Below are 15,288 nucleotides of genomic sequence, written 5' to 3' on the forward strand. Positions count from 1 at the left end.
AAACGACTTGGTGTACGCTAATGGTCACTCCAAACTCCCCTGTCACCCTCCCCAGGTAGGACACATGACATTAGACAGCGCCTAGCCTCACTACATCTGTATCACACATTATTCAACCTATCGCAGTATTCGCTGTTCTTGCTGCTGACCTATCCACGAACTTGTGTTTGTTGTAAGGTTTAGGTTATACACTTAACTGCTTTCCAGTGACTTCCTGAAGCATAGACCCTAATACACTATATATACTTACACTTTTAGTTACTCGTGATTGCGTCGGGTCTACTACCCTGAGGAATACTGGATTTTGATTGTGCGAATGGCAATCATACAGTATTGCTTGAGCAGAATCGCTTTGTGTATCACTTTTACTTCCTGGTGTCCTTTGTGTTGCATTTTAGTGGCTGGGCCTGGCAGGGGGCTGATCCCGCAGACGTCCCAACAGCCACCCACACAGGACTGGTCTCATGACTCGTCTCTTTCAGCCTCCGCTGCTGTGGACCGCTGGCGAATCTAACGTGCTCTTTGAGCAAAGAGTGGCCACGGACTCGCAGCATTTATCTGCGCAGCGCTGCAATGTGCAAACTGATTTCATGTGATTCACACCAGAAACATCTAGTCCTTTGTGAGTTTGATTACAGGAGTAGCGTGCATGTCTCCTGTCTAAAATAATTTCGTAGAGTGCTAAATGCTTCCATTTTATAGTGCTCTCGCAACGTGCAAGTGGCTTTCCCCGCATGAAACCACTCTCAAAGAGAGAGACAACAGCGATTAGCGTGGTTCAACCAAGGCATAGTCTTTTATTCACATCGGCACATAGTCTCAGTGAGAAATGATAAACATATTTAAGCAGATATTATTGTTAAGAGAATAGAGGACGACAGATTAGGAAAATCATCTTTAAGGATTGCACACGCATATCTTTCATCTCCCAGGGTCTCATTTCTGCTGCTTTTACACAGTGGCGTAGCAAAGTCAGGTGGTACCCGGTACGGAAAATTTCTTGTCACCCCCAGCTTGACAAACTGGCAAAAATGTGTTTAAAACACATTTTTGCCATTTTACCAACCCACCCTCAGTGAGGACACCGGGGCGGCCAGCACCCACCGCACCCCCCTTCCTACGCCACTGCTTGTACAACTCCTAGATGATTTCGGAAATATCTTGGGCTTATGTCTAAAATGCAGCAAGTCCTTATTGGGTCTGTTGTCATGCTGTAACCATCTTTTTCTACGTTCACTTCATATTTGAGAAGCATCTTTATGATGTTAAAACTTTTCATATTCTGCACAGTCATGCAGAGCAGTATTATCTTTAACGCTCTTCCTGTTCACATCTACCCCCCTCGTTTCTAGAAGGTACTACGCGATGTCCTTGTGGCCCTTGTATCAGATGATCATGAGGCAGGTGTGACCGTGCTGTTTGGCCACCTCCAAGTCAGCCTTGTGCTCGCTAGGTACTTGGTGATCTGTAGGTGTCCGTTGATGCAGCGGGTTGGAGTTGGTCAAGGTGGTGGAGTTGACCAATGCCCGTGCTCCACCAATGCCTGCTGCCGAAGCAGCCCAGAGCGGCAGGGCACCCTTGTTATGTTATGTTATTAAAGTTTATAGAGCGCACGATTACCTTCCGGTGTCCTGGCGCTAAACACTGATAGCCTGTGGAGTAGTGGAGGATTAGAACTGAGAGAAAAAACAAGTTTTAAGGTTCTTCCTGAAGGAGATGAGATCTGATGCATTTCTCAGCGTGAACGGAAGTTCATTCCATACTCTAGCAGCCCCATAGGTAAAACTCCTTCCTCCCCAGTTTAACTTTTTTATGCAAGGTATTTTCACCAGCTTGGGTCCGGAAGATCTAAGCATTCTGCATGGAGTGTACCAAGAAAACTTCTTTTTGAGAAATTCGGGAGCTGTCCCGTTCAAGGCTCTGAACACAATACACGAAGCTTTAAACCTGGCTCTCAGGTGGACAGGAAGCCAGTGCAGTCTCTTCAACTCATCTTTAACTGATACCCATCTAGGAGTCCGAGTCAGGAGTCTGGCAGCAGCATTTTGGATGACCTGCAGCCTATTTTGATGTTGTGACTGCATATTAATGTAAAGACTGTTGCAATAGTCGAGTCGGGATAGTATAAGTGCAGTCACTACAGTGCGGAGACATCCCTCAGTAAGATAGGACCTTATTTTCCTGATCATTCTGAGTACCAGGGAACAACCAGAAGTGACCCTACTCACCTGGTCCCCCATGCTAAGTTTTTCGTCAACCACCACTCCCAGATTTTTTGCCTTCCTGCAGGGAGTGGGGCAAAGCCCTAATGAGTCAGGCCACCAATCAGGGGTCCACATCCGAGGGTTGTTTCCAAACCTCACCACTTCTGTTTTGGCCGAGTTCAGCTTAAGACAATTAGCTGACATCCACCTGGAAATGGCTAACATGCAGTTCGAAAAGCGATTGCCTGTTTCGTTCTCAGCTCCATCCCTGACCGACAGCACAATTTGCGTGTCGTCGGCGTAGGAGGTAAGCTGGAAACCAAATGACCTTATGATACCGGCCAGGGGGGCTACATAAACATTAAAAAGCGCGGGGCTAAGAGAGGAGCCTTGCGGCACCCCACAGGGCAAAGAGAAGGCTTCGGATGTAGTGTCGTTTAATTCAACTGTTTGAAGTCTGTCTTTAAGGAAGGACTCAAGGAGCTTCCAAGCTTGTCCTGTTACCCCGATCTCTGACAACCGATTTAGCAAAATTTTATGATGCACGGTGTCAAAGGCCGCGGATAAATCTAAAAGGACAAGCATAGCACTTCCTCCTTTGTCCATGGTTTCTCTGATCTCTTCTGTCGATTTAATAAGCGCCAACTCAGTACTATGATATGGTCTAAAACCGAATTGTGAGTGATCCAATGAGTCATTCCGCTGAAGAAAATCGCTGAGTTGCCTATTCATAGCTCTTTCAAGCATTTTGGCTGGTAGAGGAAGTCTGGAAATGGGGCGGTAGTTAGAGGGATCTTTAGGGTCCAGGGATTGTTTCTTTAAAAGAGGAAGTACTGAGGCCTTTTTCCAGGGAGTAGGAAAAGTGGCAGTTTGAAATATATTATTAAAGAGGGGTGTGAGAGCCCTGCAAGTGGTATCTGAAACCTGTTTAATAATCCAGGTAGGACAGGGATCGCTGGGCGCACCTGATTTAATATTGTTCATAAGATTTTTTGTTTCCTCTAAGTTCAGCGGAGTGAAGTGGTCCAGGGTATTGGCCAAGGGAGAGGGAATATTGGTATCTAAAGCCTCATGCTTTTTGTTGATCATGTCTGATAAAGAAGCAAAAATGGATTCCACTTTAAATTTGAAGAATGCGGCAACTGTATTGCAAAAGTTGGGTGCAGTTGGACCGTTGGGCGTCCTAGGGTTGGAGAGTTTAATAACAGTTTTAAAAAGCTCCTTCGAGTCGGATTTGGCATTAGAGATTTGGCGTGAAAAGTAATCTCTCTCTTGGCTTCCAAGAGTGATTGTTTATAAGTTGCCATTGTTGATTTAAGGTCCATTTTGTCAGCTGTTGCGTAATTTTTTCGCCACAGTCTTTCTGCGCGTTTACAAAGAAGTTTCTTCTCCCTAAGCTCATCTGAATACCAAGGAGCCGTGGGTATGGCCCTTCTCGGTATCCATTTTCTGGGGGGGGGGCTGCACGAAGACACGCCACGTCCAACCAGTTGTTATACCGTAGGCTTGCTTCTTCAGGATCGGGTGAGTCTGTAGGCATTTTTTCCAGGAGGGAGGATTCTAGATGTACGACATCTACTTTTCCCCAAGCTCTAGTTGTGATTTCCTTTTTCTCTTTTAAATATGTATGATCCCACGTAACATATTTTAGTTCAAATGTAATTGTAACATGATCCGACCAAGTAATGGGAAGAGCAGAGATGTTACCCAAATCACAATTATTTGAAAAAATCCCATCTAGGGTATGTCCCTTTGTGTGGGTGGGGAAGGAGACCAACTGTTCGAGGCCTCCTACGGCCATAATGCTATTAAGTCTAGCCGTATCCGGGTCCTCCAGTTTTTCCAAATGGAAATTAAAATCACCCAGTACGACATAAGATTGTTGAGTCAGGCCCTCTTCTAGTAATGTGTCAAGGGAGTTGAGAAAATCGGTCTTACCTCCAGGAGGTCGGTATATAAGGATACCTTTGAGAGGTTTACAATGTACAGACGTGATATTAAAGGAAAGGGCTTCACAACCATGATCGTACACCGGTTGGAAATAAGGGGTTAATGAATCGTGATAAATCACTGCAAGCCCTCCACCCCTTTTGTGAGTTCGATCTAAGGAGTAGCAACAAAAACCAGTGGGGGTGGCCTTCACCAGGTCAGGACCCGAAGTGCTATCTAGCCAAGACTCAGTAATAAATGCGAGTTTAACATTGTGGTTTTCCAAAAAAAGAGCGCATTCTACTGAGTGTTTGACAAGTGATCTTGCGTTAAATAAAACACAGTTAAGATGATTATCCTTACTTACAGCTTTGTCCATGTCGTGACCAGGTTTCATGCATTGAATGGGAAGATTAAGTAGGGTCGTGAGCGGGGCCAAGCAGACCCTGCATACTGGGGACCCAACCGGTCTATCAGCATCCTCATTAACATCGAGAATAGAGCCAAGGGAAAGCTTGTGACATTGGAACCCTTTATTACTGTGGTTCAGCAGCTGCAGAACCCTTGATGGTTTCCCTGTCGAAACTGACAGCACCACTGGTTGCAGGAGCCCTACACTGGGTCAGCAGGTCGAACACCATGTCCAGGTGGCCATAGCTCGCCGACCTTGGCAGCAGGGTGGTGTCGTCCATGCGCTTCAATACCAGCACCACTACCTCAGACGAAGTTTTGATGCCCAGCAGTTTGGCCAGGAGCCGCAGTTTACCATCGCTGGCTGCATTAAATACGACTGTCCTCAGATCAATGGCTGCGGCACAGGCTCAGCAGTGGCATCCATCCCCAAGATCGCACCTTCACAGCACTCTGCAGCCACCGTTCCAATGGCATTGAAAATGCTGCTCCTCCATTGCTAAAATCCTTGATTCGCAAAGCAATGAAAACTAGCCACACCTCTCCCGACGCCTTCTTCGAGCTCCCCCTGGACAGGAAGCGGATAGGGTACTTAAGTAGCAAGATTGTCGGCTCGGAGAGTGATGTTGTGTGGTTGCTGAGCTCTGCGTATGATTATAATTTTTACGGGCTTGTCCACTTCTTGGGGCTTGCATGTCTGGATGAGTGAGCTGTATGCACATTCTGGGTGGGGTCCCTGGGGCCAAATACGGCCCAGGGCCTTTCCATTATGATAAAAAAAAGAAAATGCTTCCGGCACGACACCAGAGGTCCACCTCCTTTCTGCAGCACTTTGCAATCGGGTCTCCTGGCATGCTGCTGGTTGAGGAATAACGTCCCCTTACCTCCTGAGGGCCTCAGGACTAAAGTGGACTTCTTACCCTAACCAGTAGTGCGCCAGGAGGTGCGTTTGCCGAGTGGTGGAGAAATGTGGTTTGGCCCGCAGCTACCGCTTAGCAATCCCACTATGTGCGACTTACTGGAGGTAACAGGAGGGCTTATTGGCCCCAAGGACCCTCAGCATCCAAATTGACTTCATCCCCCAACCAGCAGTGTGCCAGGAGGCGCGTTTGCAGAGTGGTGAAAAAAGGAGGCGTGGCCTCCAAAGACCTTTTGGCAATTCCACTGTGTGGGACTTCCTGGAGGCAACACGAAGAGTTGTTTGGCCGAAAGGACTCTCTAGAGCCAAGGGAACTTCATCAACCAACCAACAGTGCGCCAGGAGGCGTATTTGCAGAGTGGTGGAGAAAGGGACTGTGGCTTCCAAAGATTTCTAAGCAATCTCTCTGTGTGGGACTTACTGGAGGTAACAGGCGGAGTTGTTGGCCCCAAGGACTTCCTTGTGTGCCAACTACCCCTCCTGTTACCATCAGTAAGTCCCACACAGCGGGATTGCTGAGAGGTATTTGGAAGCCACACCCCCTTTCTCCACCACTCTGCAAACGCGACTCCTGGTGCTCTACGAGTTGGAGCATGAAGTCCGCCTGGCTCTTGAGTGTCCATGGAGGCCAACTAACCCTCCGGTTACCTCAAGTAAGTCCCACCCAGCTGAATTGCTGAGAGATGGTCGTAGGACCCGCCCCTTTCTCCACCACTTTGCAAACGCCATTACTACTTAAAAAAACATAGAAATTCACTGAAAAAACCAAAGGTTATAGATAAGTTATAGTTAGGCTCAGGTTTCACTCATACAAAACCAGTGAAATTCGGCAGCACCCCTGCAGTGCACTGCTTATGACCTCACATATTACATCACTCATGACATGGTCAGTGACATCACTGATGAAATCATCCGATGATTGAGATATATATATATATATATATATATATATATATTATGCAAAAAAGAAGCAGAGAACTCTGGGTAGTCCTCAAGTTTAGGTGGAAAGCAGTTCCTGTATGGAGCACTCTCAACACCAGCGACACTCTAGATCTGCTCACCTCAAATGTCTGTTTTTCTATCAAAATCTTTAAGCATAGGATTAGCACAGTGCCATCCACGCCGAGATAGAAAAGGACAAAGTCTTTTGCCATTTGTACAGCAAAGTCTTTAATTAAGCATAGCATGTCGCTGGTGTTGAGAGTGCTCCATACAGGAACTGCTTTCCACCTAAACTTGAGAACTACCCAGAGTGTTCTGCTTCTTTTTTGCATATATATATATATATATATATATATATATATATACATATATATGTATGTATATGTATATGTATATATCTATGTATATATCGCAGCAAACCATTCTTACACGCGATCGTCTTTACCATCGATCAAGAAGGGGACGGACTCCACTTAATTGTTCCCAATTCGTTTTATTTTGTTCGTGTGCTATGCCGCCATGACGCGTTTCGGGCTCAACAGCCCTTGATCACATGACGTGTGTTAGACGGACCGGGAGGGTCGGCCGAGGACAAGGGCAGAGGTCTCCGGGGAGAGCCGTCTCCAGCGATCGTACAGACGAGTAACTTCCCCCCCACAGATGTACACCACACAAGGATAGGGTTTAACGTTCTTTATAAGCGATTTTCTTAAGGTACGATGGAATGGTACAAGGAGGTCTGGACTCAGGGGTCCCCTCGATTCTAGTCTCTTGGTTTGGGAAAGGGGGTAGCGGGACAGTCTGGTTACCAATCTGGTAGATGCGATGATGGATAGCTCACAATCCTCGAGCTCGGTGTTCTAGCTTGGACGGGCCGCGGCAGCGCCAGCAGGTCCCGGTGAAGGTGGTCGTTACACGGTCCGCGGCAGCGCCAGCAGGTCCCGATGAAGGTGGTGGTTACAACGGTCCGCGGCAGCGCCAGCAGGTCCCGACAAAGGTAGTAGTTACAACGGTCCGTGGCAGCGCCAGCAGGTCCCGACGAGGATGGAGGATGCAGAAGGCCGCGGCAGCGCCAGCAGGCAGGACGATAGTTCACAAGGCAGGGCTACGGCAGCGCCGGTAGTCCGTCAAGGATGAGTTCTTCTCGGTGTCTCTCGACTCCAGGATACAACTGCCTTCCTGCTCTGGAGCTGCCCTAGTTATAGGTCTGGCGCCCTTTGATGTCCGGACCCTCGCACTTGGAGGTCGGGAGGTCCGGGATGAGGGAGTCCAGACACCCAGCAGGGGGGTGGAGCCAGCGCCCGGGGGAGCTGGAGGGCGATTGGCACCTGGCGGGGGAGAGCCATCGACACTTCTTTCTCCCATCGACCTGCCAAGTGGTCCGTTCACCTCCTGGGTGGATGGTGGTGCCGGGATGTCGGGGCCTGGCCAGGCCCAGGGTTAGGGTCGAGCTGAGGCCACGCGGCCTCGTGGTGCAGTGTCCAAGATGGCGGCTGGTCCGGCCAGGGGAGCCGGTAGTGGTTCGGCCCCATGATACATAGATGTCCGGGGGCAGGAATTCCGTCGGGAGACGGGGTGCGGGTTGTTTCTGTGGGTAACACCTGGAGGGCCGGGGCTTGGGCCCTGTCATGCGGGGAGGGAGCAAGCCCTTCATGTGGCCTGTCCAACAACGTGCTTCATTTTTTCTCCCATTTTTAAAGTGACAGTGCATTGTTAATTGCCATAGACATAGAAAACATATAACCATGGTTTCAAGCGCTTTTTTTTGTGCGCAAATTCGTCTAATATCAATAAAATGGTTTGTTATAGCTGTGAAATACATAACATGATAATTGACTACATAGCTACTGATTCTATATAAGTCGAGCTGGTGGCTCGCATATTTTCAAGTGCAAATGCCTTTGTATAAATACATCAATCAATAACTTGCGGGGGGCGGAGCTTGGCTCGCGATGAAGATGGCCGCCTGAGCCTCGAGCTCCTCCACGCCGCCAATTATCCTGAAAATATCCAACTACCCTTCACCAACAAACGACATTTGGGAAGTATATTCTTGTGCCTGAGTGCCTCCGCATCCCGACACTGAGACTCCGGGCTCCCTTGGCCTCCCCTATCCGAAGTTTCTTGGCTTACCTGCAGGCGGAGCGCTGGGCCTCGGCTCCCCGGGCTGGAGTGGCCGCGGGGCGGAGCTGCGTCGCCCTACGTGCGGGACGGCGCTTTCAAAACAAGCCGGTCCCCGGCGTTGCGGAGACTTGACTCGCTTGGCCCCTTGCGGATCCCTGCGGGGGTGGGGACGAAGCCTTGCCCGATCAGGACACGGTTCGACCGGTCCCCACGGCACGAGCGAGGGAGCTGGATCGACGTGCTGGAAGCTCGGAGGGGAGTCTATGTATCCCCCCATCCCCCCCTGGCAGAAACGGTACGACCCGGACCGAGATCTGTGCCACGAGGCGGCCTGCAGCGGGGAGGAAGCGTCGTGGAGGAGCCATCGACGGAGAGGACAGTGGACTGCAGGGTGAGCGCTCCCTCTCGGACTACGCTGGAACCTAGCAGGTGCGAGTTACGGCCATTTTGCGCCCGCCCTGGGAGACAGTGAGCACCTGATGCCAGACGAGCCCCGGATGGTGCTAGTGTACTGAGAGTGGGCTGGTGCAGGGAGCACTAAATCATGAACAATGCCCTGGGGGGAATAGTGCCGAGGACAGCCTGACTCTTGCAGTGAGCGTGGGAGCAGCGGACCTCTCCCGAGCCCCGGCTGGGGCCGTGTCTCCCCGGGGACCGTTACCCTCAGACGCCACGAGAGGAGGGCATCGCCCTCGTGGGGGGGGGGGGGGGCGTTGCCTCGTCCGGACACTGACCGCTTTTGCTTTGACCAGCGCTGCTGCGGGAGACGGACATAGTGGACGTCTAGAAGTAACGCAACCACCGCTGATTCACTGGCCACTCGCCCCGATAGGAGTCGTGCCCCCTGGTACGCCTGGCCTGCACCACGTGGTCTGCTGCTGCGGGTATGCCCGGGACATTGGGGATGCGGTGGATGGGTCGTAGGCGCTCATATCGATATTATTGCCAGCAATAACGCACCCGGAAGACTGCGCAGTCTTTAACGCCCAGCCGTCCCTGCATAGCGTAGTGACATTGCAGGGAGCGGCCCAAAAGACAAACCGTAGTAGTCTATTCTGCTCTGAGTGGCACGGCCCGAATGCTTTGAAGACTCCAGAGTGGGTGCTTCCACAACTCATACCTACGACGTATCGCTGCCCCGGAAGCAAGCGTAGACATCTCCGGGCTCACCCCGCACGCGTGCCGGTCACCCCCCGGATCGCCCGGAGCCTAGGCGGACCGGGTGCGGGCACAGCGGGGGCCGGACAACATGGGGGGGGGGGGAAGGGCCACCGCGGAGGGGCACAGGCGAAGCTGGAGAAGTATGCATTCCTCACAGACCGAGGGGCGTCCCCCCCCCCCCCCCCCCCCCACCGGATAAGACTGCGGAGTTTACGTTGGCGGATGTCATGGCCACGCTGACCCAGATGCAGGCCTCAATCGGCACGATCTCCACGGAGGTTACACTCCTCAGGGCTGATGTCGCTAAAATTAACTCCAGACTGACCGAAGTTGAGGCCGCCACGGCAACCCTCATCCACGACACGGCCGACCATCAGAAACGCATACAAACTCTCGAACAGATGCAAAAACAACTATTGGCCAAGGTGGACGACCAGGAAGGCAGGTCCAGAAGAAACAACGTCCGGGTCGTTGGGGTACCGGAGAGTGAACGCGGCCCGGCATTGGACCTCTTTGTGGAAAAACTAATCACCGAACAGCTGCAGCCTCGTGGGCTCTCAAAATTCTTCTCGGTGGAAAGGGCGCACCGAGTACCGGGTGGAAGGCCTCGACCGGGAGCCCCCCCCCGCGCCCGATCCTGGCCCGCATTTTCAACTTTCGCGACCGCGATGCAATCCTCCAGGCGGCTTGCGGTGCGCCCCCACTCAGGGTGGACAACAGCATAGTCACCCTCTATCCAGATTACACTGCGACAGTGATGCGGCAACGGAGAGACTTCACAGCGGTCAAGGCGGAACTCCGCACTCGAGAACTTAAATATTCCATGCTCTACCCGGCGAAGCTGCGGGTGGAGGCTGAGGGTCGCACGTGGTTCTTTGCATCGCCAGCGGAGGTGTCGGAGTGGCTTGAGGGGTGGCGTCCAACGAGAGCGAAAGGTCGCACGGAGTGTGCCCCTGGCGGCCTCTCCGCCTCCCCTAGGAACTTAGATGTCGAGGAGTCGAGAGCAGAGGATGGCGTGCCTTGAATTCGAGCCTATACAGGAACAGCCAGCATTGGGGATGGTGGATGGGCCTGGCCGGGGTGTGCCCGGCGGCCAATGAGGCCTAGAGACGAACAGGGGCTGCAGACTCTTGGCCTTGTTGTCTCTCCGTGCATTTGGATATATGAAGGGACGAACATATGGTGTGGGGATCGGCGGCGGAACTGTGAGCGGCTTCCCCCCACACGCAAGTACCAAGTTAATGGGAACTAAGCACTCTGCTGAGTTGGGGTGGCGGGTAGTTCTAAATCCGCTGGGCAGGGAGGCAGGGAGGCAGGGAGGGGGGTGGGGGGAAGGGGGTTTTCTTGGAATGTTGGTTTGTGTTTTCTTTTAGGTTCATCAACTACTCATTGGTCTATTAGGCTTGCTAGGCATGTGCAGGCACACAAGGGCGACACACGATCGTGCGCATTTCCCACATCCACTCACGAATACGGCGTCACCCACTATGACTCCAGAGACTAATGTCAAAATACTAGACGTCCATACACAGCAGCGCTGTCCTTCTTTCAGTATTCTGTCCTGGAACGTTAATGGGTTGGGGGACAAGATCAAACGGGGGTTAGTGCTGCAGTATCTCAAGTGCAGAGGGCCTGCGATGGCACTCTTGCAAGAAACACATTTAGTGGGTACTACCACCAAAGCCCTGGACAGGTGGGGGTTCAAGATGGCGATACATTCGGAGTTCACGACAGGGTCCAGAGGGGTGGGTATACTGATCAACAAACGCTCCCCCCTGATTCTTCTTAACTCTCGTCGAGAGGAGCATGGTCGCTTTGCGGCACTGACCTGCCAGTGGGAGGGGAAGGTGTACAACTTGGTGACCGTCTACATCCCCCCGACACTGCACCAGACCTCCTTCAGGGCATTGGGTGAATTCCTGTTGGCGCTGCCACAAGGCGAGCTTATCATGGGCGGAGACTTTAACGCGACTATGGACCCTTCGCTTGATAGGTCTTCATGCAGGGCGCATGGCGGGGACACCTCCATTCTTCGAGAATTTACTGGGGCGCTTGGCCTCATAGACACATGGAGGGCATATAGGCAAGAGGAGAGACAGTACACCTTTCTGTCCGGGGCACACAACACTCTTTCCCGCATAGACTATATCTTCACATCACCCGCTGGGTTCAAAGGGATGACCGAAGTATCACACCTCCCTAGGGGCATTTCGGACCACTCACCAGTGGTCATTTCGTTTGCGGCCGTCGACCTCTGTAACCGCACTGTATTCCCGATTCACCCCGGGTATCTCGAAATCCCTAAAATCAGTAAGACCCTTAAAACGGCGACCAAACACTATTTCACTGAAAACGCTGACTCTGTCAGGAGCCCAGCAACCCTCTGGGAGGCTTTTAAAACAGTCTTACGAGGGCAGGCCGTCTCCGTCATTACGGCGCACAAGAAACCCAGCGACTCGCTGTGCTGGAGCTTGAGCAAGGGGTGAGTGAGGCGGAAGCGCTTCATGCCACGCAGGCTGACGAGGACTCGGCACATAAAGTACGCATGGCGCAGCAGGAATACAGGTCCCATCTTTGGGAGGCAGCACGCGCTAAACAGGTGGCAACTCAACATACGATCTACGAACTAGGGGACAAAGCAGGCAAACTCCTGGCATGGCTGGAAAGAGGGGAACGCGCGGCGCGGTGGGTGGCTCGGATTCAGCTCGGAACCGGGGAATTTACCTCGGAGCCGAGGCAAATAGCGGGGGCTTTCGCGGCCCACTACAAAACGATATACACTCCGGAGGCCTCCTTTACCGTTGCTGATAATGAGCTCTTCCTTCGGGACATCATAATGCCGCGACTGCCCCCTTCGGGCGTAACGGCCCTGGAGGCGAACCTAACGGCTGAGGAGCTTACACTGGCGATTCTGGCCCTCCGCACCGGGAAGGCGATGGGGCCTAATGGAATCCCGATTGAATATTATAAAAACTCCTCACTAGTGGTCCCGCACCTGTTAGCCATGTATAGGGACGGTCTATCGACCGGGATCCTCCCCCGCGATCAGAGGATGGCCACGATAGTGGCGATCCCGAAACCTAACAAACCGACGCACGAATGTTCATCTTACCGCCCGATCTCATTACTAAACGCGGAGGCGAAGATCCTAGCCAAGGTACTGGCGACACGACTACAGCCATACTTCTCTACCCTAATACACCCGGACCAGTCGGGATTTATGCCCCACCAAAACACTGCCCTAAATATACGACGTCTACATGGAATTGTTGCGTGCCGCTCCTCGATAGAGGAGGACGCTGCCATCCTGTCACTAGATGCGCGGATGGCGTTCGATAGGGTAGAATGGCCTTTCCTGTTAGCCGTTCTTCGTCACATGGGACTGGGCCCCAAGATTTGCGCGTGGATTCAGCTTCTTTACACCCAGCCACTTGCACAGGTAGTAGTGAACGGCCACGTCTCGGACGCCTTCCCTTTGGGCCGGGGGACGAGACAGGGATGCCTCTTTCTCCGCTCCTTTTTGCGCTGGCTCTAGAGCCTTTGGCGGCATGGGTGCGACAGGACCCTGTGATACGGGGCCTCAAATGGACGATGGGGTGGGAGGATCGTATCTCCCTATATGCTGACGATGTCCTCCTGTACCTTGCCTCGCCGGCACGCTCCATTACCTGTCTCCTCGACATATGTGCATCGTACGGGAGGAGGTCAGGCTATGAGATCAACTGGGAGAAATCCATCCTTTACATGCTCCAGGGCTCCCCACCTCGCCTTCGGAGGAGCTGTAATATCCGAGTGGCCGCCAATGGCTTCAAATATCTTGGCATTTATGTGACGGCGGATCGCGACAAATTTATGGCTGAAAATCTAATGAAGCCCCTGCAAAGGCTCCGCGCCGACGTCCAACACTGGCGCTCCTTGCCCCTGACATTGCTGGGAAGGGCTTCACTCTTCAAAATGCTGGCCCTCCCTAGATTCCTATACATGCTACAAAATACCCCTTTCCCGGTTGCACCCTCCTATTTCACGGCTATCAACGCAGAGATTACCAGCCTCCTATGGGAGGACAAGGCACCACGGATAGCTCTACACAAGCTCACCAGCGGCTGGTACGATGGCGGTATAGCCCTCCCAGATATCAAAACCTATTACTGGGCGTCGCAACTTATGATTATAAACCAATGGCTCCATACGCCTGGAGATGACCCTGCTTACCGCATGGATAGGCAGCTGCTGGGGGGGGAGGGGGTGTTGGGAGCCCTATACAACCCCAAAAAAGGTCACCCTCCGGCGGGGCCCGCAGCACACACCCTCCGGATATGGTTCGCGGCACAGCGCGCAATGGGCTGGGCCGGAAGGATCACCCAGGCTACGCCTCACTGGGACACGAAGCGGCTCGGGGTACTCCGCACCACCAAGGGATTCCACCAATGGGATCTAATCGGTATCTCCAGGGTCGGAGACCTCTGGAAACGGGGAGAGGTGGTCACTTTTCCCCAATTGCAGGCGGAGTACGACTTGGCTGATACTGAATGCTTCCGATACTTACAAATCCACCACGCTCTTCGGGCGGCGATCCCACCGGGGACACGGCTCCCGGAGTCATCGCCCCTAGAAGACCGGCTCCTGACAGAACATCTTATTCAAAGAGCGACGTCCCTCACATACCGGAAAATAATAAATAATCGCCCTGCTCCTTTCCTGACCCTTAAGAGTAAATGGGAGGCTGAACTTGGGGACTTAGATGAGACGGAGTGGCAGTCCGCGCTGTCGTCCCCCAGGGAGGTGGGCATATCGTCCAAGTTCAGACTAGTCCAACTTAAAATTTTGCACCGCACCTACTACACCCGTACACTCCTATTTAAACTACAGCGGGCGGAGTCCCCGCAATGTCTCAGGAACTGTGGCCACGAGGGATCTTTCTTTCACACCATATGGGAATGCCCAGCCATCACGATCTACTGGAAGGGGGTGATGCACACGCTCTCCCAAGTGACCAGAATCCTGACACCCCCGGAGCCTCGGCGATGTCTCCTTAATATATGGGAACAAACTGATCATAAGAGAATGACGCAGCTCTGGGTGACGTTGGGGCTCATGCTGGCAAAACGCAATATAGCCCAGCGATGGGGTTCGGGGCAGGCGGCTACCCTGGCGCAATGGATACGTGACATGGACCAAGTAATGGTGGTTGAAAAATCTGTATATATACATAGAGGGTGCCCCCGGAAATGGTCCCAGGTGTGGAATGGGTGGAATGTATACAGAGGGAATATATGTGAGCCCCCACCGGACGCATCAGATGCTGAACTCAGTGACCAAGAGTAGTGCACCTTTCGAATGCAGGGGTTCGGGATGGGAACGACGATATGCTACGTGTGAAATGTCTTTATGTCTCACTTGTAACTATACTGCACTGTGGAATTCCGTTTGGAGTAACCTCATGCTACGCCTGAAGATCGATGAGTGGTGTTTATTTTCTTTTGTGTTTGCAAATTTAATAAAAATATTTAAAAAAATAAATAAATAACTTGCACATTTAAAATCAGGTAAATGTATAAAATCATGTTAAAAACCATTTTATAGGAAAGTTTTTAAGAA

General features: G+C 52.1%; 1 protein-coding gene across 1 annotated transcript in view; it reads left to right on the plus strand.

The window, feature by feature from the left end:
* CHMP5 (charged multivesicular body protein 5) overlaps positions 1-15,288 on the plus strand; it is a 75,929-nt gene that overhangs the window by 639 nt on the left and 60,002 nt on the right. The window lies entirely within an intron of this gene.

The sequence above is a fragment of the Triturus cristatus genome, chromosome 5_2 (assembly GCF_964204655.1).
Source record: "Triturus cristatus chromosome 5_2, aTriCri1.1, whole genome shotgun sequence".
In the NCBI taxonomy this organism is placed as follows: domain Eukaryota; kingdom Metazoa; phylum Chordata; class Amphibia; order Caudata; family Salamandridae; genus Triturus; species Triturus cristatus.